The sequence below is a fragment of the Oncorhynchus keta genome, chromosome 7, assembly GCF_023373465.1.
Source record: "Oncorhynchus keta strain PuntledgeMale-10-30-2019 chromosome 7, Oket_V2, whole genome shotgun sequence".
NCBI classification, from domain to species: Eukaryota; Metazoa; Chordata; class Actinopteri; order Salmoniformes; family Salmonidae; genus Oncorhynchus; species Oncorhynchus keta.
The window spans coordinates 36,309,186-36,329,790 of record NC_068427.1 but is presented as its reverse complement, the minus strand read 5'-3'; the positions used below and the strand labels follow the sequence as shown (position 1 = coordinate 36,329,790).

The 20,605-nt window shown below is 39.4% G+C and overlaps 1 protein-coding gene and 1 long non-coding RNA gene across 10 annotated transcripts in view; one reads left to right on the top strand and one right to left on the bottom strand.

Moving 5' to 3' along the window:
- The window catches only part of LOC118386334 (uncharacterized), a 71,720-nt gene extending 63,505 nt beyond the window's left edge, over positions 1–8,215 (bottom strand). For 6 of the 9 annotated variants that reach the window (XR_008139894.1, XR_008139899.1, XR_008139898.1 and 3 more), the window contains exons 1-2: positions 8,120–8,215; positions 491–804 (exon numbers count right to left, since the gene is read on the bottom strand). This is a non-coding gene — a long non-coding RNA (uncharacterized LOC118386334). Of the gene's footprint in view, positions 1–490; positions 805–3,086; positions 3,305–8,119 lie in introns of all 9 variants that reach the window. The other 3 variants (XR_008139897.1, XR_008139892.1, XR_008139893.1) reach the window with 3 other exon arrangements.
- Positions 8,216–10,651: 2,436 nt separating this feature from the next.
- LOC118386332 (ras-related protein Ral-B-like) overlaps positions 10,652–20,605 on the top strand; it is a 53,841-nt gene continuing 43,887 nt past the window's right edge. The window contains exon 1 of the mRNA XM_035774009.2: positions 10,652–10,808. The gene's annotated coding sequence lies outside the window, so the exon portion shown is untranslated. The remainder of the gene's footprint in view (positions 10,809–20,605) is intronic.

Sequence of the window (20,605 nt, the reverse complement as noted above, 5' to 3'; positions counted from 1 at the left end):
ATAAACAGTAAAACAAGTCCTATATCAACATAACCTGATAGGCAGCTCAGCAGCTACTGCTCCAAAACTGCCATAAAAAAACAGACTACGGTTTGCAAATGCACATGGGGACAAAGAACATACTTTTTGGAGAAATGTCCTCTGGTCTGATGAAACAAAAATAGAACTGTTTGGCCATAATGACCATTGTTCTGGATTTTTGTTTTAGATTCCTTCTTTCACAGTTGAAGTGTACCTATGATACAAATTACAGACCTCTACATGCTTTGTAAGTAGGAAAACCTGCAAAATCGGCAGTGTATCAAATACTTGTTCTCCCCACTGTATATATATATATTTATACACATATATCTGAAGCAGTCTATACTCATACTTAAGATTAATAAAAAGTATAGTGGATCTGACACTTGCTTATCTCAGAAGGAACCCAGAAGAAAATATAGCTGGTCAACATACCCGCAAGACTAACAGTCTGAGACTAGTTACTTACCGACACTATACCTCCAGAAGTCCCTAAGCGAGTGGCACGCTCTCCCTCCCAGAACGAACATGTTGCCCCCGTAGGAGCAGCAGGCGTACTTGTTGCGGTCGCATGGGCTGCTACTGGTCCTTCGACTCATACTAGAGTATCCTCGACCTCGGCTGTCATTGGGCTGCTACTGGTCCTTCGACTCATACTAGAGTATCCTCGACCTCGGCTGTCATTGGGCTGCTACTGGTCCTTCGACTCATACTAGAGTATCCTCGACCTCGGCTGTCATTGGGCTGCGACTCTCTTTAGGAAAAATGGTCACTGACTGGTAACTGAGGATGAAGAAGACACAACGGAGGTTTTTTATCAGCCACTAGCCACTACTGTATGCATGTCATTGGTGACTAATGATGAAAAAGGTACAGCAGTCACACTTGTGTAAGCCATTTATTATGGGGTTCTGATGTCATTTTCAGAGGGGAATGGAAAAGTTCCCTGGATTATGAACGGCTACTCTGTCGTTAGGTGTGATAAAACCGGTGTGAAGAGACACCTGATATCAGAGACACCTGATATCAGAGACAATGCACTGCAGCCCCGAACAACACCATTGGTCAGGACACAAATAGTCGGCCACCACCACACTCCATTTTGTCGCCAACGTATGGCAGTCCTACACAAGACACAGTTGCCATGGCAGCATTTGTTGTTGCTGCTGAAGTATGCTTGTGTCCTTTGGGTGCTTACCTTGACAGCACCTAACTCTGAGTTGACCATGGAGCACCTGACTGAGTGGGGAAGTCAGGCAATTGCAGGCAATTAAAACATATCAAGGTATCATTTATAACTCCTCTCACTCCTCTTGTGACTCGATACGGGCTTGAGCCTAGCTCTGTTTTGTTGTCTTGCCAAGTCGTATGTCATTCTCAGGCCAAACATAGACAGCACAAACATATCTGGGACACACTGAATACAAGTATGTTTCAATAGTTAGCTGCCCAATAAGACCTTTTCCGTGGTGAGTTTTTGCCATGTACCATAGACTTATAAGATAAAACGGGCACCAAAGAATAGTTGTTTTCCCAAATTACAATGGACAAACCACTTATGGCGATTCCTCGCGAAACTAGAACAAAACAGGACCATCATTTTTGTGATTTTCACTCAACTGAATCCATAGAAGGGTCTTTTGGAGGAAGGATTGTTGACATATTTGACATTTGTACCTTAAAGCAATTGAGAAATAATTCATTGAAATTGGACATTTTGGCCTTATCCTGTCCTCCTTTAAGACTCCATAATGTTTCATCTGTATGTGCAACAAAGGGCAAATTGGTGTCATATGAAGCTTTACTGCTTGCTCTGTAATATGAGTAGTATTTTGATTTCAATACCAAAAATATATCTGTATATATTGTTGAACATAATATAGTCTACTGGCATATCAAAGTTCCAGAGTGGGATCTCTGCTAGTTTTTGAGTCATCATCCAATTTGTAAGCATTACAAATGCAGTTAATGTAAAAATGTATTACAATTGGTCACCCTCTGCTGGTTTATAATTTTCTATATATGTCAGAGGATTGTTAGTGAAAGCAAAATACTACTCATATTACAGAGGAAGCAGTGAAGCTTCCTATGACACCAATTTTTTCTTGGTAGGATATATGCTGCGTTTAGATGGTACGAGGTAGACGGTAGGCAGCAAACCAGATGTCATTATTTAGAAAGAGAGCATCACGGTAAATGCCATTGAGGCTGGCGGTGAATGCCACCCGCCGCCACGGTAGACGGTAAATTGCCGGCAGAGTTCAAATATTAATTTAATAATTTTCATTTTGCCTTTTGCTGTAGCATTGTTTTCTTCCCGATGTTGATTTCCACTGTTTGTTTACTAAAATCACCATAGCAATGCATACCGTCTAAATGCAGCACTACAGATTAAACATTATTAAAGGAGGCCTAGGTAATTTATTTTTTATCAATTATGCTTTAAGATACAAATGTCAAAATGTCAACAATCCTTCCTCCAATGGACCCTTCTATGGATAACATTTCGCGAAAATCTCCAAATCATGGTCCTCTTTGGTTCTAGTTTAGTGAGGAATCACCCTTCAGAACTCTAAGGGAAAAAGCAAAGCTTTTTTAGTATGACTTCTTTCTATCTTCTCACCTTCAGAGCACCTTTGGTTTCTTTATTATGAGACTGGTAATATGAGTAAATACTTCTGTAACACCATTTAGGCAACAGATTTTGTCCTGCCTTGATAAACTGATGATATGTTCTAAGAAAGAAAATAAACAGAGAAATGTCATCTTGAATGGACAATTTTGATAACTGCAACTAGAATAATTGCACATATACAGAATATACTGTGTGTGTATATATATATATATAGTACCAGTCAAAAGTTTGGACACACTCATTCAATAGTTTCTTTATTTTTACTATTTTCAACATTGTAGAATTATAGTGAAGACATCAAAACTATGAAATAACACATGGAATCATGTAGTAACCAGAAAAGTGTTTAAAGAAATCCAAATATATTTTTAGATTCTTTTGCCTTGATGACAGCTTTTCACACTCATGGCATTCTCTCAACCAGCTTCACCTGGAATGCTTTCCAGCAGTCTTGAAGGAGTTCCCACATATGCAGAGCACTTGCTGGCTGCTTTTCCTTCACTCTGCGGTCCAACTCATTTCAAACCATCTCAATCGGGTTGAGGTCTGGCGATTGTGGAGGCCAGATCATCTGATGTAGCACTCCTTTCACTCTCCTTCTTGGTCAAATAGACCTTACACAGACTGGAGGTGTGTTGGGTCATTGTCCTGTTCAAAAACAAATCATAGTCCCACTTAGCACAAACCAGATGGGATGGTGTATCGCTGCAGAATGCTTTGGTGGCCAAGCAGGTTAAGTGTGCCTTCAACTCTAAATAAATCCCTGACTGTCACCAGCAAAGCACCCCCACACCATCACACCTCCTCCAATGCTTCACGGTGGGAACCACAAGCATTAAGAAAAATCATCCGTTCATCTACTCTGCGTCTCACAAAGAGATAGAATCAAAAATCTCACATTTGGACTCATCAGACCAAAGGTCAGATTTCCACCGGTCTAATGTCCATTGCTCGTGTTTCTTGGCCCAAGCAAGTCTCTTCTTCATATTGGTGTCCTTTAGTAGTGGTTTCTTTACAGCAATTTTGACCATGAAGGCCCGATTCACACATACATTTTAATACCTTTTATTTAACTAGGCAAGTTAGTTAAAGAACACATTCTTATTTTCAATGACTGCCTAGGAACTGTGGATTAACTGCCTTGTTCAGGGGCGGAAAGACAGATTTTAACCTTGTCAGCTCAGGGGTTTCAATCTTGCAACCCCACAGTTAACTAGTTCAACGCTCCAACCATTGCACTCCACGAGTAGCCTGCCTGTTACACGAATGCAGTAGAAGCCAAGATAAATTGCTAGCTAGTATTAAACTTATCTTATAAAAAACAATCAATCATAATCACTAGTTATAACTACTAATCCAGTTTAGCGGGCAATATTAACCAGGTGAAATTGTATAATTTCTCTGGCGTTCATTGCACGCAGAGTCAGGGTATATGCAACAGTTTGGGCTGCCTGGCTCATTGCGAACTAATTTGCCAGAATTTTACGTAATTATGACATACATTGAAGGTTGTGCAATGTAACAATAATATTTAGATTTAGGGATGCCACCCGTTATATAAAATACCGAACTGTTCCGTATTTCACTTAAATAATAAACGTTTTGTTTTCTAAATGATAGTTTCCGGAATCGATCATATTAATGACCAAAGGCTCGTATTTGTGTGTTATTATGTTATAATTAAGTCTGATTGGATAGAGCAGTCTGACTGAGCAGCAGCAGGCCCGTAATCATTCATTAAAACACCCTTTTCGTGCATTTTGCCAGAAGCTCTTCGCAAGCACAGCGCTGTTTATGACTTCAAGCTTATCAGCCTAATGGCTGGTGTAACCAATGTGAAATGGCTAGCTAGTTAGCTCGGTGTGCGCTAATACTGTTTCAAACTTCACTCGCTTTTAGATTTGGAGTAGTTATTCCCCTTGCGCTGCAAGGGCCACGGTTTTTGTGGAGCGATGGGTAATGATGCTTCGAGTGTGGCTGTTGTCGATGTGTTCCTGGTTCGAGCCCAGGTAGGGGCGAGGAGGGGACGGAGGCTATACTGTTACACTGGCAATACTATAGTGCCTATAAGAACATCAAATAGTCAAAGGTATATGAAATACAAATGGTATAGAGAGAAATAGTCCTATAAATACTATATTAACTACAACCTAAAACCCCCAATACCGTGGAATATTGAAGTCTCATGTTAAAAGGAACCACCAACTTTCATATGTTCTCATGTTCTGAGCAAGGAACTAAAACGTTAGCTTTTTTACATGGCACACATTTTTACATGCACATATTACTTTCTTCTCCAACACTTTGTTTTTACATTATTTAAACCAAATTGAACATGTTTCATTATTTATTTGAGGCTAAATAGATTTTATTTATGTTTTATATTAAGTTAAAATAAGTGTTAATTCAGTATTGTTGTAATTGTCATTATTACAAATAAAATTATTATTTTTAAATCGGCCGATTAATCGGTATCGGCTTTTTGGTCCTCCAATCATCGGTATCGGTGTTGAAAAATCATAATTGGTCGACCTCTTGTTGAGATGTGTCTGTTACTTTAACTCTGAAGCATTGGCTGCAATTTCTGAGGCTGGTAACACTAATGAACTTATTCTCTGCAGCAGAGTTAACTTCTTTTCCTGTGGCAATCCTCATGAGAGCCAGTTACATCATAGCGCTTGATGGTTTTTGCGACTGCACTTGAAGAAACTTTCAAAGTTCTTGAAATTTTCCAGATTGACTGACCTTCATATCTTAAAGTAATGATGGACTGTTTTTTCTCTTTGCTTGTTTGAGCTGTTCTTGCCATAATATGGACTTCGACTTTTACCAGTGGTAGAAAAAGTACCCGATTGTCATACTTGAGTAAAAGTAAAGATATCTAAATAGAAAATGACTAAAGTGAAAGGGAAAGTCACCCAGTAAAATACTAGTTGAGTATTTTACTGGGTGAGTCAATGTAATTGCTAAAATATACTTAAGTATCAAAAGTAAAAGTATGAATAATAAACAATTCCTTATATTAAGGAAACCAGACGGAACAATTTTCTCGTTTAGAAAAATGTACGGATAGCCAGTGGCACACTCCAACACTCAGACATAATTTACAAACAAGGCATTTGTGTTTAGTGAGTCTGCATGACCAGGGATGTTCTCTTGATAAATGTGTGAATTTAATCATTTTCTGTCCTGCTAAGCATTCAGAATGTAACGAGTACTTTTGGGTGTCAGGGAAAATTTATGGAGTAAAAAGTACATTATTTTCTTTAGGATTGCAGTGAACTAAAAGTAAAAGTATAAATAGTAAAGTAAAGTCCAGAATATTACTTAAGTTGTACTTTGAAGTATTGTTACTTACTTACTTACTTACTGACTACCAAATAGGGCTGTCTTCTGTATACCACCCCTACCTTGTCACAACACAACTGATTGGCTCAAACACATTAAGAAGGAAAGCAATTCCACAAATTAACTTTTAACAAGGCACACCTGTTAATTGAAATGCATTCCAGGTGACTACCTCGTGAAGCTCGTTGAAAGAATGCCAAGAGTGTGCAAAGCAGTTAAAGGCAAAGGGAGGCTACTTTGAAGAATCTAAATGTAAAATATATTTTGATTTGTTTCACACTTTTCTGGTTACTACATGATTTTATATGTGTTATTTCATCATTTTGATGTATTCACTATTATTCTACAATGTGGAAAATACTAAAAATAAAGAAAAACCCTTAAATTATGAGGTGTGTCCAAACTTTTGATGGGTACTATATATATATATATATATATATATATATATATGTAAATTATCATATTCATTACATAGATATGAAGCTGATTATATTGAGATGCATAAACACATCCCGATGCCTGTGTGAAGGCTTGCCCTTTACAAAAAAGGCTATGGATATTTACACTGAACAAAAATATAAACGCAACATTCAACAATTTCAAAGTTGTTACAGAGTTACAGTTTATATAAGGAAATCAGTCAATTTGAATAAACCCATTAGGACCTAATCTATGGATTTCACATGACTGGGAATACAGATATGCATCTGTTGGTCACAGATACCTTTTTTATTTTTAAGTAGGGGCGTAAATCAGAAAACCAGTCAGTATCTGATGTGACCACTACTTGCCTTATGCAATGCGACATCACCCTCGCATAGAGTTGATCAGACTGTTGATTTTGGCCTCTGGAATGTTGTCCCACTCCTCTTCAATGGCTGTGTGATGTTGCTGGATAATGTCGGGAACTGGAACACGCTGTAGTCTGGCGAGTTTGCAGGCCATGGAAGAACTGGGACATTTTCAGCTTCCAGGAATTGTGTAAAGAGCCTTGCGACATGGGGGCTGTGCATTATCATGTTGAAACACGAGGTGATGGCGGCAGATGAATAGCATGACTATCGGCCTCAGGATCTCGTCAAGGTATCTGTTAATTGATATTGCCATCAATAAAATGCAATTGTGTTCGTTCTACGTAGTTTATGCCTGAGCGTATCATTACCCCACCACCATGGGGCACTCTGACCAAAAGGACATGGCAAAATGTTCAACCGTTTAAGGTTTAAGACTTGCTGCCACTCCAATCTGTCCAGCTTACATGGTGAACTACAATCACATAGGAGTTAAATTGGTGCGGCATTCTCACTCACGAGTGCAACAAATATAGCCTCTTACAAGGCAGGCGTCAAAATATGTTAATGTGACAGAAACAACACTACCATGCACACAGTAGTGGTCAAAAGGTTTTTGTCACTCCAACAATATGGTACGGTACTGTATTTTGTAGGTTGGAATTATAGTACAATTTGAAATACAGCAATTACTTTCCCCCGCCCACAACATTTTCACACAATGCACCAGAATTTACAGTATGCTGCAGTAAAATGTTTCAGAGTATTTCATAGTTGATAATACCCAAAATGACTATATAATTGACATGTTTTCCAATACAGTGTACATTTCCCTACTACATCAGTACTATAACCTAGTCAGTAAAATCTCAAGATGAAGGTTAGGCTACTTACTGTACAAAACTCCTTTGTCAACAGGCTACTATACTACATTATAGTAAGTGCATTTTACCGAAGTGAAACACAAAAGTGACTGAAGTTGAGCAACAGTGTGAGTCCCAGAAACGTTTCACAGTTCAAGATGAGATCAAGAGATGATTTGCATTGCCTGCTCATTACATTGCAATCATGTTTGCCTTATAATGTCGTCATATATTATGATTTTAAACTAGTTAACTAAACAACACAATTGCAATAGCCTAATAAAAACATATTCAATTTTATTTTAGGCTACATTTGACATAGCCTAGGCTACTGTAACGTCTGCTTCCAACTCACACTCTCAAACACGTAGATCCCCTGAACGCAGCACACTTACTGCATCGTTGAATATCCTATACATTGATACTTTAGTTTTAAGTTACATATTAGAGAGCATACTTACGGATTTGATACTTGATATCCCATCTGTTCCTCTTCGTTAGGTTTTGCTGCTCTTCTGTGATCATCCAGGCTTTCAGAACATTTCAGAAGGAGGGGCATGTTGTAGTTTGAGCAGGAAGGGTGAGTGTCTATATTGAATATGAGAAACCATTGCCCAACACTAAAAAGCATGTGATAGCCTACAATTTACCGTTGCATATAGTCAAATGGAAATGTTGCCTGTAAGTGTAATTCACTTTATTTCTATATAGGCTATAGTAAAAATATGTCCAATACATAAAAGACAACATAGGCTTTTAGCCAATCCATCTGGACTTTAAACACTGTGAATAGCGTGATTATTTACGATACTGAAATATTCCAATCAACATCGTCCTTGACACTATAAAAATAACTGTATGACAATTATGCTACTCTGATTCATCCTCCTTATCAAATCACCATTCAATCCAATTTCAGTCGAATATCTTCTGTCATTGTAAAACTATCAAAAATCTTATCTGTCATCTCCATAATTTGAATTCAAATCAAATTTGATTAGTCACATGCACCAAATACAATAGTGAAAGCCCCTAACCAACAATGCAGTTTATTTTGCTCCTACATTTTGTGTAAATATGCCAATTAGAGACAAAGAGATGCTTAATGCAATGTTAAATAAATTATAACACATTCTTTTCTTGGAGGGATAGAGTGTGATAATTTATTTGTATTATTCCCCATAATAGGTCACGACATTTTTGTCTAAATTCCTTTGACATGTCAGTCTATTCTACTCTATTCTATTCTAAGATTCTATTCTAATATTCTATTCTAAGATTCGATCCTATTCTATTCTTATCAACAGGTGGCACTATAATACAAACGTATAGGCCTAGGCCAGGGCTCTCCAACTCTCCTTCAAAACCTAAAGGAGGGTAGCTCTCCAGAAACAGGGTTGGAGAGCCCTTGCCTAGACTATCTCAGCAGAGACATCCTACACATCTTATTCAATCATCTACCATATGTAATCATTTACATTTATATTTAAGTCATTTAGCAGACACTCTTATCCAGAGCGACTTACAAATTGGTGCATTCACCTTATGACATCCAGTGGAACAGCCACTTACAATAGTGCATCTAAATCTTTTAAGGGGGGGGGGGCTGAGAAGGATTACTTTATCCTATCCTAGGTATTCCTTAAAGAGGTGGGGTTTCAGGTGTCTCCGGAAGGTGGTGATTGACTCCGCTGTCCTGGCGTCGTGAGGGAGTTTGTTCCACCATTGGGGGGCCAGAGCAGCGAACAGTTTTGACTGGGCTGAGCGGGAACTGTACTTCCTCAGTGGTAGGGAGGCGAGCAGGCCAGAGGTGGATGAATGCAGTGCCCTTGTTTGGGTGTAGGGCCTGATCAGAGCCGGAGGTACTGAGGTGCCGTTCCCCTCACAGCTCCGTAGGCAAGCACCATGGTCTTGTAGCGGATGCGAGCTTCAACTGGAAGCCAGTGGAGAGAGCGGAGGAGCGGGGTGACGTGAGAGAACTTGGGAAGGTTGAACACCAGACGGGCTGCGGCGTTCTGGATGAGTTGTAGGGGTTTAATGGCACAGGCAGGGAGCCCAGCCAACAGCGAGTTGCAGTAATCCAGACGGGAGATGACAAGTGCCTGGATTAGGACCTGCGCCGCTTCCTGTGTGAGGCAGGGTCGTACTCTGCGGATGTTGTAGAGCATGAACCTACAGGAACGGGCCACCGCCTTGATGTTAGTTGAGAACGACAGGGTGTTGTCCAGGATCACGCCAAGGTTTTTAGCGCTCTGGGAGGAGGACACAATGGAGTTGTCAACCGTGATGGCGAGATCATGGAACGGGCAGTCCTTCCCCGGGAGGAAGAGCAGCTCCGTCTTGCCGAGGTTCAGCTTGAGGTGGTGATCCGTCATCCACACTGATATGTCTGCCAGACAATAATCCATAAAGAAAGACAGACAAAATATAACTGATAATTTATGAACACACAAAAATATGTGCAGAATTAGGTATACACACACAAAAGATAACTAATATCAATATTCACACAACAGAGTGCTGTGTGCCTATTCAAATGTTTTCAAACACAACCCTCACTTCCATAAAATAGATAGATTGGTGAAATGAGAGATTTAACCCATAGCCTTGACCCATCCATGTCACGCCAGATCAGAGATAACCGTACATCAAGTAATTAGGGAAGGGAGGATGATTTGATTGAATTTTGATTTGATTTATCCAACTGTATTGAAACGGGCCGATTTGGAGAACGCCAGCGCCTGAGAGCTGGTTTCCAATAGTTACCACAGCCACAAAATTGGATATGTGGTAAAAATTCTAGAAAACTAAAATTACGTTTTTGATCTCAATTTAAGGTTAGGGTTAGGCTTAAGTTTAGCAGTGTAGTTAAGGTTAGGGTTAGGTTTAAAATCACATTTTAAGAAGATAAATTGTGAATATAGGCAGGGTTTATTACTTTGTGACTGTGGTAACGACGACGATAGGCTCTCTACATCATATCCTGTCGCGTTTCTTCCTCCGTGCACGTCCGGAAGGTGGGGTTTTGTGTTGTTGCGGACAGTTAGTCATTCTGTGTTAAATCAGTGGTACTTAGCAGCCCTATGCCTCGGTATGCACCATTAACGCGCTTATCAAGATAGCAGCAAGAAAGGGGAGAGGCCTGCTTTGGTAAGCTTTCATAAATATCTCATATATATATTTATTACAGAATATTTATTTAGACATAGGCTTTGGCCGTTACTTCTCTGTACTTACAGTGTGAGAGGGAAGGAAGGAAGATCTGCCTAGATTGAAATCTGCAAATATTTTGATTTACGGACTATATAATACATGTCCGTATTTGTGACTGCTCTTTGAAACGAAGAAAATACCATTATTAAAAATAGTGGTAGGGCCTTTCCCAGTTGCACTGATCCAACTGAAAGCACACTCCTCGAGGCAGGCGGTAACGGATATGTGGCACGAGTATATTTGTCATTTGGGGACAGTCAGTATGTCCTTGTATTTTGATACATTGTTGCAGTCGGCGGTATTATGGACTAAAGCGAAACAATATTGCTATAATTTTGCTCTTGTAACAAGGCCTAAACAACAATCATTGATGGGTAGGCTACTCTATCACTGCACTATTTTCTTATGTTTATTGTTGCTCTGGTAGTCAGCTGTTTTAATAACCTCAACTAACAAATCATATTAATCATAGTCTACAAATGTTATGTTGATTGATGCTTTCCCAGTGACGCTCTCAGTGGCCAATACAGCCTTCATCCTGTAGAGGTCACTGATATTTGTTCCTTTTAAATAGCCTACGTTACAGATGCAGTAGGCCTATTAACTCGGCTACACATTAGATACAGTAACAGTGTGTTAGGCAATTCTTCCTCTGATGACCTCCCCAGATAGAATGTTTCATTCATCTCTCCTAGGGTCTACCATGGATGATTTTAACAGACCATGCTGTAGGTAAACACTGTTAACATTTAATTAGGAATACTCTGACTGCATCTACCCGAGAATCTGTAGAAGTGGACACTTCACAGCTTGTTCCTTATTTGCCTTATGCACGTAAACACTGTGCTGCCGACATGGTTTGTATCATGCATACATTGATTTTACCCATGTCTAATGAGGTGGACACTCCCAAGGTAGCTCGCACGCTTGTGTGTTTCGTGAAATCTGACCAGTCAGCAAAACTATATTTTGCTCATCTTGTCTGTACGTTAGGGCACACCTAATAATCATGGCTTCTTGGCTCTCTGAAAAGGAATGATGTGTACTGCCTGGTCAAAATATGTCACCAAGCCAACAGAGCAAGGCTTCTTAGGCCCTTTAAGTAATGACATTTTAATTTGGTACTGAAACCGATGCAGAGTATTTATGGTCCTAATGGTTAATTATGTTAGCAATCATCTTAACAATCATGTCATGTAACCTTTAGGAAGTTTAGAAATGACTTCAATATTGCTTTTTTGTTGTGTTTTGATCAGTTATTTTGTGGCTGGCTGTTACTGTTATTGTTAGGGTTGGGTGTAACCTTTACATGTGCCTTTATCACATGACATGACAGTCTGAGGGACCGTATGGTGTGGAACATCACACCAGGGTGTGAGAGGGGCAGACACACACACACACACACACACACACACTGTGATATGGTAATATAAGACACTGAGCTGTGAAGTTGGAACATTCCCTATGAAGCTCTCTGTGGCTCAAAGTGGAGAAAGTCCTAGTTTAATTTGGTCCCTGAAGGAATACAGCCTGGAAAAGACCCAGACATTTTTACTAGGTTATATGTTCCTCTGTTCTCTCACGTGCCACATTGGACTCTGGAGCGCAGCAACCTTAAAGGATACTCCACCCCAAAAACTCTCTCTCTCTCTCTCTCTCTGTCTGTCTCTGTCTCTGTCTCTCTCTATATATAAATATATCTCTTGCTTGTCAAAATATCTTGCCTGTCAGCAATCAAGTTTTCAAGATATGTAACTTTTAAAATACAGAAATCATCCCCATGTGATGTGTTTTGCTGACACGATTGCATTTTCTTGTGGTGACTCGAGGAACTCTCAATTTTTGGAGAAATTGGATCCCTGCCTTTCAGCTAGCTGATCCATTTTTGGTTTCAGGGTTAATATTCGGTGCAGTGGAATCAGAGAAGGTAACCCGAAATGGTCCTGTGATAATTGTTTGTGTTTCTGTTGGTCAGAGGGAGCAGGCGCTCTGCGCCAAACGAATGGGGACGGGATGTGACTTGTTTTGCTCTCAAGAAAAGGGCGCCATTTAAAGGAGGGGGTAGCTGGGGTAGCGGTAAATGTGAAAGCTGACCAACTGAAGGGGAAGATTCCCTGTGTTTGTGATGATCGTCGTTTGGTGCGACGCAGACAGGGTGTCGTGAGCGGTGAAACAGAAGAGTCAATGTCTGTTCTTTTGAGTTTTGATGTTGGTTCTTTGCCAGACAAAGGGATGTTAGGCTATTTCACCTATCCTGTACGAGCTTTTGTGCCGAACACATTGTTGTTACAGGTGTCAAGCTCATGTGGATGTGACAGCAGTCTGTAGGAGGGAGGTTCCTAGATGTGAAAAGATAAATAATAATACATCAATATTGATCACAAGTATAAGGGAGTTATACTCCAGTCTAGTTGGTGGTGGTAATGCAACATTTAATTCATCGGATGCCAACTACCGTTAAACCTCATTGAAGAAGAAGATCTTAAGTTTGAACACACAGTTTTGTAGCTTCAATGAGGCTAACAGAGTTCCTCAAGAGCCTATGCAAATCTCAAATATGGAATATTTACCACTATTACTGTATGTAATCAGCAATATTAATATTATATTAGAATTTGTAATATGCATAAATATTCAAGGAACATTTTTAGTTAGCAGTGTACAAACATTTTACATTTAAGTCATTTAGCAGACGCTCTTATCCAGAGCGACTTACAAACTTAACATGATGAATGGGAATTGCATTAATGCTAATGGGTGAACAAAAATAATTACCTCAAAGCCACGCCTCCAATAAGCCACACCGCAAATATGATAGGCTGCCACTTCTACAATATATTATTACAAAGGTAAAACATTTAATCCCTCCAATCACAAAAAGCTTCCGTCTATGAATCTTTACACAGGTGTTCCTCAAATACCTTTTTCAGAGGGGTTCCTTGAGGAACCTTCTCAACTGGAAAGACACTGCTTCTCAGTGCAAGAGGTGTCACTGCAGTAGCTGGTTCAAATCCAGGCTCCATCACATCCGGCTGTGATTGGGAGTCCCATAGGGTGGCACACAATTGGCCCAGTGTTGTCCAGGTTTGGCTGGGGTAGGCTGTCATTGTAAATAAGAATGTGTTCTTAATTGACTTGCCTAGAAAAAATACTAATACTAATAATAGTGTAGGAAATAATCATTACAAAATCAAGGAAGTGAAAGGAATCACAATGAAATGAATGAAATAAGAAGTGTATCTGGCTAGATATTGCATATGTAAACAGGCCTACACTGAACGTAACATTCAACAATTTTGCCAATTGCACGCTCCCTCAACTTGAGACATCTGTGGCATTGTGTTGTGTGACAAAATTGCACATTTTAGTGGCCTTTTATTGTCCCCAGCAGAAGGTGCACCTGTGTAATGATCATGTTTAATCAGCAACTTGATATGCCACACCTGTCAGGTGGATGGATTATCTTGGCAAAGGAGAAATGCTCACTAACTGGGAATGTAAACAAATTTGTGCACAACATTTGAGAGAAATAAGCTTTTTATGCATATGGAACATTTCTGGGATCTTTTATTTCAGCTCATGAAACATGGAATCAATACTTTATATGTTGCGTTTTATATTTTTGTTCAGTATATTCGTACAGCTGGTGTCGTCTTGTGCGTTCCCTTTCTTGTGTTCTCCAGGTTTCAGAAAGCACCCAAAATAAGGTTGCATTCTGAGCATTCATCTGTCTTTGAAGGCGGAGTGTAGAGGCTGCACTATCAGATCCTCATTTAGGTCCTCTTAACAAGATGACACATATTTTTACAGCAGTGTCGTGTCTAGTCTTTATTCACATCTTTTGGAGTAACTTCAGACAACCAGTCTGACAAGGCATTCAGATTCTCACAGCTGGAGTGTTCGTGCTAGGTTTGTTTGTACCTACCTGAATAAACATTTAAAGGGTTATGAATGTCTTATGACAAGGATTGTGAATTGGTAATTTTACCTTTATTTAACTAGGCACGTCAGTTAAGAACAAATTCTTATTTTCAATGATGGCCTAGGAACAGTGGGTTAACTGCCTGTTCAGCTCGGGGATTTGAACTTGCAACCTTTCGGTTGCTAGTTCAACACTCTAACCACTAGGCTACCCTGCCGTAATGGCCTTGGGAATTACTTTTTCAGAAGAGAAACTGTCAAGAATTCGGACTTGACATTCTGCTGCTGTTCTATCCCAGAGAAGCCGCTCTATTTCGCTGACTGCTTGTGAAGGACTGGCTCTATCTCTGTTTTTAAGAAGTGGAGAAAGGTCCTGAGAATGGGACTCAACTGGCCCTGAATTCCTTCTCTCCCCCCCGGGACCCCAAGGCACTAACTCAGTTACTGGATGTTTATTTTCACTGTCTCCGAGCTACTCGAGGCTCTTTCATTTAGAATGTTACTTTCTAATGTAATCCCTATGGTTACTTTCTGTTAAAGCAGAAAGAATATGAGGACTATTATCTGATATACAAGTAGCAGGAGAGCCAAAACGATAGGTTTCCTCCAGGGTCCAGGGTGCTTTCTTTCCAGTTTAACCTAACCACGGTTCAGTTAGCTCCGATTCGAGACCAGGAACCTCATGGTAAGCCATCTAAGGTCCTAGAGACCTTAGCTGGCTTACTCTGGCCTGTTTTCTAAAAAGTCATTCAGAATGTAAGGAATACCCCCTGTATTGGACAAAAATGAATGGCATGTCATTGGCATCGGACAAACCATATACACATTGGCCAATACCACCCAATTCGGCGTTGATTCATGCAAAGTGTATTGCAAATGCCATATGGTAATTGCCAGTTGTAACACTTTAAAAAATTCAACAGGGGGCAAATGCGCTCCACCGGGGTTTTTCATATTGGAGATGTAACCCAAATTAATGTCCAAAAGTAAAATTTTGAAAAAATGAACTTTTTTTCAAAAACTTATCACCCCTTAAAAAAGTGCTTTCTGGACCGTTTTCGAAATTCTTTCGATTTTTTGTCAATTACACATGTGTAAGAACTGTATGAATATACTTTTGTCCAATTTTATTATCATAATTTTTTTATTTTTTTTATATGCGCATAAGGAATATGTTTTGTCCAATTCCAATATGATTTCATAGGAAGTCAAAAGTCAAAAGTCAAAAATGTCAAAATTTTGTAAAAAACTTCACACACCCATAAAAAGTGCTTTCTGGACCGTTTTTCGAAATTCTTTCGATTTTTTGTCAATTACACATGTTTAAGAACTGTATGAATATACTTTTGTCCAATTTTATTATCATAATTTTTTTTTTTTTTTTTTTCATGCGCATAAGGAATATGTTTTGTCCAATTCCAATATGATTTCATAGGAAGTCAAAAGTCAAAAATGTCAAAATTTTGTAAAAACTTCACACACCCTTAAAAAAGTGCTTTCTGGACCGTTTTTGAAATTCTTTCAATTTTTTTGTCAATTACACATGTGTAAGAACTGTATGAATATACTTTTGTCCAATTTTATTATCATATTTTTTTATATATTTTTTAAATTGTGCATAAGGATTTTTTTGTGGGCCAAATGACGTAAGAAATTTGACATGCTCAAAAATCCTGCAGAAATGCAAAATTGACTGGCCTGATGAACTCGGGATGGCCGGGCAGTGATAGTTGTACATTTCCATCACTCGTTGTGTTGATTTCATCATGTCCATTAGGTGATGTTTTTACACTATAGAATCATATTGCAAGTGCGCGCGCATTTGCAATATGTTTCAATGTGCATTTACCATATGAAATTTGACATGCTCAAAAATGCAAAATTGACTGGTCTGATGGACACAGGATGGCCGAGCAGTGATAGTTGTACATTTCCATCACTCGTTGTGTTGATTTCATCATGTCCATTAGGTGATGTTTTTTCACTATAGAATCATATTGCAAGTGCACGCGCATTTGCAATATGTTTCAATGTGCATTTACCATATGAAATTTGACATGCTCAAAAATGCAAAATTGACTGGTCTGATGAACACAGGATGGCTGAGCAGTGATAGTTGTACATTTCCATCACCTGTTGTGTTGATTTCATCATGTCCATTTGTTTATGTTTTCTCACTTTTGCAAAGTCACTGTGCATTTGCAATATGGTTCAATGGGCAGGTACCATCACGAATTTGTCATGCTATAAAAATCCTGCAGGAATGTGAAATTGACTGGTCTGATGAACACAGGATGGCCGAGCAGTGATAGTTGTACATTTCCATCACTTGTTGTGTTGATTTCATCATGTCCATTAGGTGATGTTTTTCACTATAGAATCATATTGCAAATGCACGTGCATTGTTGTGCAACTGGTAACCCAAAAATTAAAATATGGTTGTAAATGCATTTACCGGGACTCCTATTATCCATGCCCGCTATGGGAGTACCCTACTACGGCCCTCTATCTATGGGGGCAGTCCTGAGTGCTTTATGGACTGTTTAAAATATTCTGATGGATACGCATGTTGTGCAACTGGTGATTGAAAATAGGCACCTGGTAACCCAAAAATGAAAATATGGTTGTGAATGCATTTACCGGTCATTCTGATATTAATGCCCGCTATGGGAACACAGGATGGCCGAGCAGTGATAGTTGTACATTTCCATCACTCGTTGTGTTGATTTCATCATGTCCATTAGGTGATGTTTTTACACTATAGAATCATATTGCAAGTGCGCGCATTTGCAATATGTTTCAATGTGCATTTACCATATGAAATTTGAAATGCTCAAAAATGCAAAATTGACTGGTCTGATGGACACAGGATGGCCGAGCAGTGATAGTTGTACATTTCCATCACTCGTTGTGTTGATTTCATCATGTCCATTAGGTGATGTTTTTTCACTATAGAATCATATTGCAAATGCACGTGCATTGTTGTGCAACTGGTAACCCAAAAATAAAAATATGGTTGTAAATGCATTTACCGGTCATTCTGATATTAATGCTCGCTATGGGAACACAGGATGGCCGGGCAGTGATAGTTGTACATTTCCATCACTCGTTGTGTTGATTTCATCATGTCCATTAGGTGATGTTTTTACACTATAGAATCATATTGCAAGTGCGCGCGCATTTGCAATATGTTTCAATGTGCATTTACCATATGAAATTTGACATGCTCAAAAATGCAAAATTGACTGGTCTGATGGACACAGGATGGCCGAGCAGTGATAGTTGTACATTTCCATCACTCGTTGTGTTGATTTCATCATGTCCATTAGGTGATGTTTTTACACTATAGAATCATATTGCAAGTGCGCGCGCATTTGCAATATGTTTCAATGTGCATTTACCATATGAAATTTGACATGCTCAAAAATGCAAAATTGACTGGTCTGATGGACACAGGATGGCCGAGCAGTGATAGTTGTACATTTCCATCACTCGTTGTGTTGATTTCATCATGTCCATTAGGTGATGTTTTTCACTATAGAATCATATTGCAAATGCACGTGCATTGTTGTGCAACTGGTAACCCAAAAATAAAAATATGGTTGTAAATGCATTTACCGGTCATTCTGATATTAATGCTCGCTATGGGAACACAGGATGGCCGGGCAGTGATAGTTGTACATTTCCATCACTCGTTGTGTTGATTTCATCATGTCCATTAGGTGATGTTTTTACACTATAGAATCATATTGCAAGTGCGCGCGCATTTGCAATATGTTTCAATGTGCATTTACCATATGAAATTTGACATGCTCAAAAATGCAAAATTGACTGGTCTGATGGACACAGGATGGCCGAGCAGTGATAGTTGTACATTTCCATCACTCGTTGTGTTGATTTCATCATGTCCATTAGGTGATGTTTTTCACTATAGAATCATATTGCAAGTGCGTGCGCATTTGCAATATGTTTCAATGTGCATTTACCATATGAAATTTGACATGCTCAAAAATGCAAAATTGACTGGTCTGATGGACACAGGATGGCCGAGCAGTGATAGTTGTACATTTCCATCACTCGTTGTGTTGATTTCATCATGTCCATTAGGTGATGTTTTTTCACTATAGAATCATATTGCAAATGCACGTGCATTGTTGTGCAACTGGTAACCCAAAAATAAAAATATGGTTGTAAATGCATTTACCGGTCATTCTGATATTAATGCTCGCTATGGGAACACAGGATGGCCGGGCAGTGATAGTTGTACATTTCCATCACTCGTTGTGTTGATTTCATCATGTCCATTAGGTGATGTTTTTACACTATAGAATCATATTGCAAGTGCGCGCGCATTTGCAATATGTTTCAATGTGCATTTACCATATGACATTTGACATGCTCAAAAATGCAAAATTGACTGGTCTGATGGACACAGGATGGCCGAGCAGTGATAGTTGTACATTTCCATCACTCGTTGTGTTGATTTCATCATGTCCATTAGGTGATGTTTTTTCACTATAGAATCATATTGCAAATGCACGTGCATTGTTGTGCAACTGGTAACCCAAAAATAAAAATATGGTTGTAAATGCATTTACCGGTCATTCTGATATTAATGCTCGCTATGGGAACACAGGATGGCCTGGCAGTGATAGTTGTACATTTCCATCACTCGTTGTGTTGATTTCATCATGTCCATTAGGTGATGTTTTTACACTATAGAATCATATTGCAAGTGCGCGCGCATTTGCAATATGTTTCAATGTGCATTTACCATATGAAATTTGACATGCTCAAAAATGCAAAATTGACTGGTCTGATGAACACAGGATGGCTGAGCAGTGATAGTTGTACATTTCCATCACCTGTTGTGTTGATTTCATCATGTCCATTTGTTTATGTTTTCTCACTTTTGCAAAGTCACTGTGCATTTGCAATATGGTTCAATGGGCAGGTACCATCACGAATTTGTCATGCTATAAAAATCCTGCAGGAATGTGAAATTGACTGGCCCGATGAACTCGGGATAGCTGGGCAGTGATTCTGGTTCATCTCCATGGCTCGTTAGGGTTGATTTCAGAATGTCACTTTTGGTGATGGTCCCTCTCCGTTTAAACATATTGCTAATGTACAAAAGTCAACTAGCAAGTCAGTGTCCATCAGTCAATTAGATGTCATTTTGACACCAAACTGATACCAATTGACACCAAACCCACTTTTTCCAACTCATTTAGAAGCCAACTATCATATATGTCAGAGCAGGCCCATAATTCACAGCGCCTTTAGTTTAAAACATAATAAAAACGTAAAACACATAGTTACGTTCTAGCTGCGGGTCCAGGTCAGACATTATGTGAAGGCCTATGTGAGGCGACCCCGAATCCCGAGTTTCGGCTCGATAGGTCCTTCGGTGCCCGAGTAAAACCCTAATTGGTGCTGAAAATCCACTTTTTCCATGCCTTGCTATGGGGTCCTTGAATGAGCTATCGGACCGAAACGTTGGGGTCCGTCTCTATGGCCCGAGCCGGTTTCAATGCACCTAGTCTTGTGTCTCTGAGACTTTTCTAAATGTCGCCATTTTCGTAATGGTCAAAATGAATTGAAGTCATTGCAAATGTACGAGGCTATTTCTCGGTCCGAGAACCTTCTAGAGCCACCTAACTCACCACGCACTATCGACCCGAGGTCTAGAACAGGTTTCTAAAGTTTCGGAACTCTAGGTCTGACGGTTCTTTTTAGCTCGAACAAAGCTAACTATTGGAGGCACTGTCTGTCTCTACAACCCCCAATACGTCCCTCCTTCCAAGTTGTGT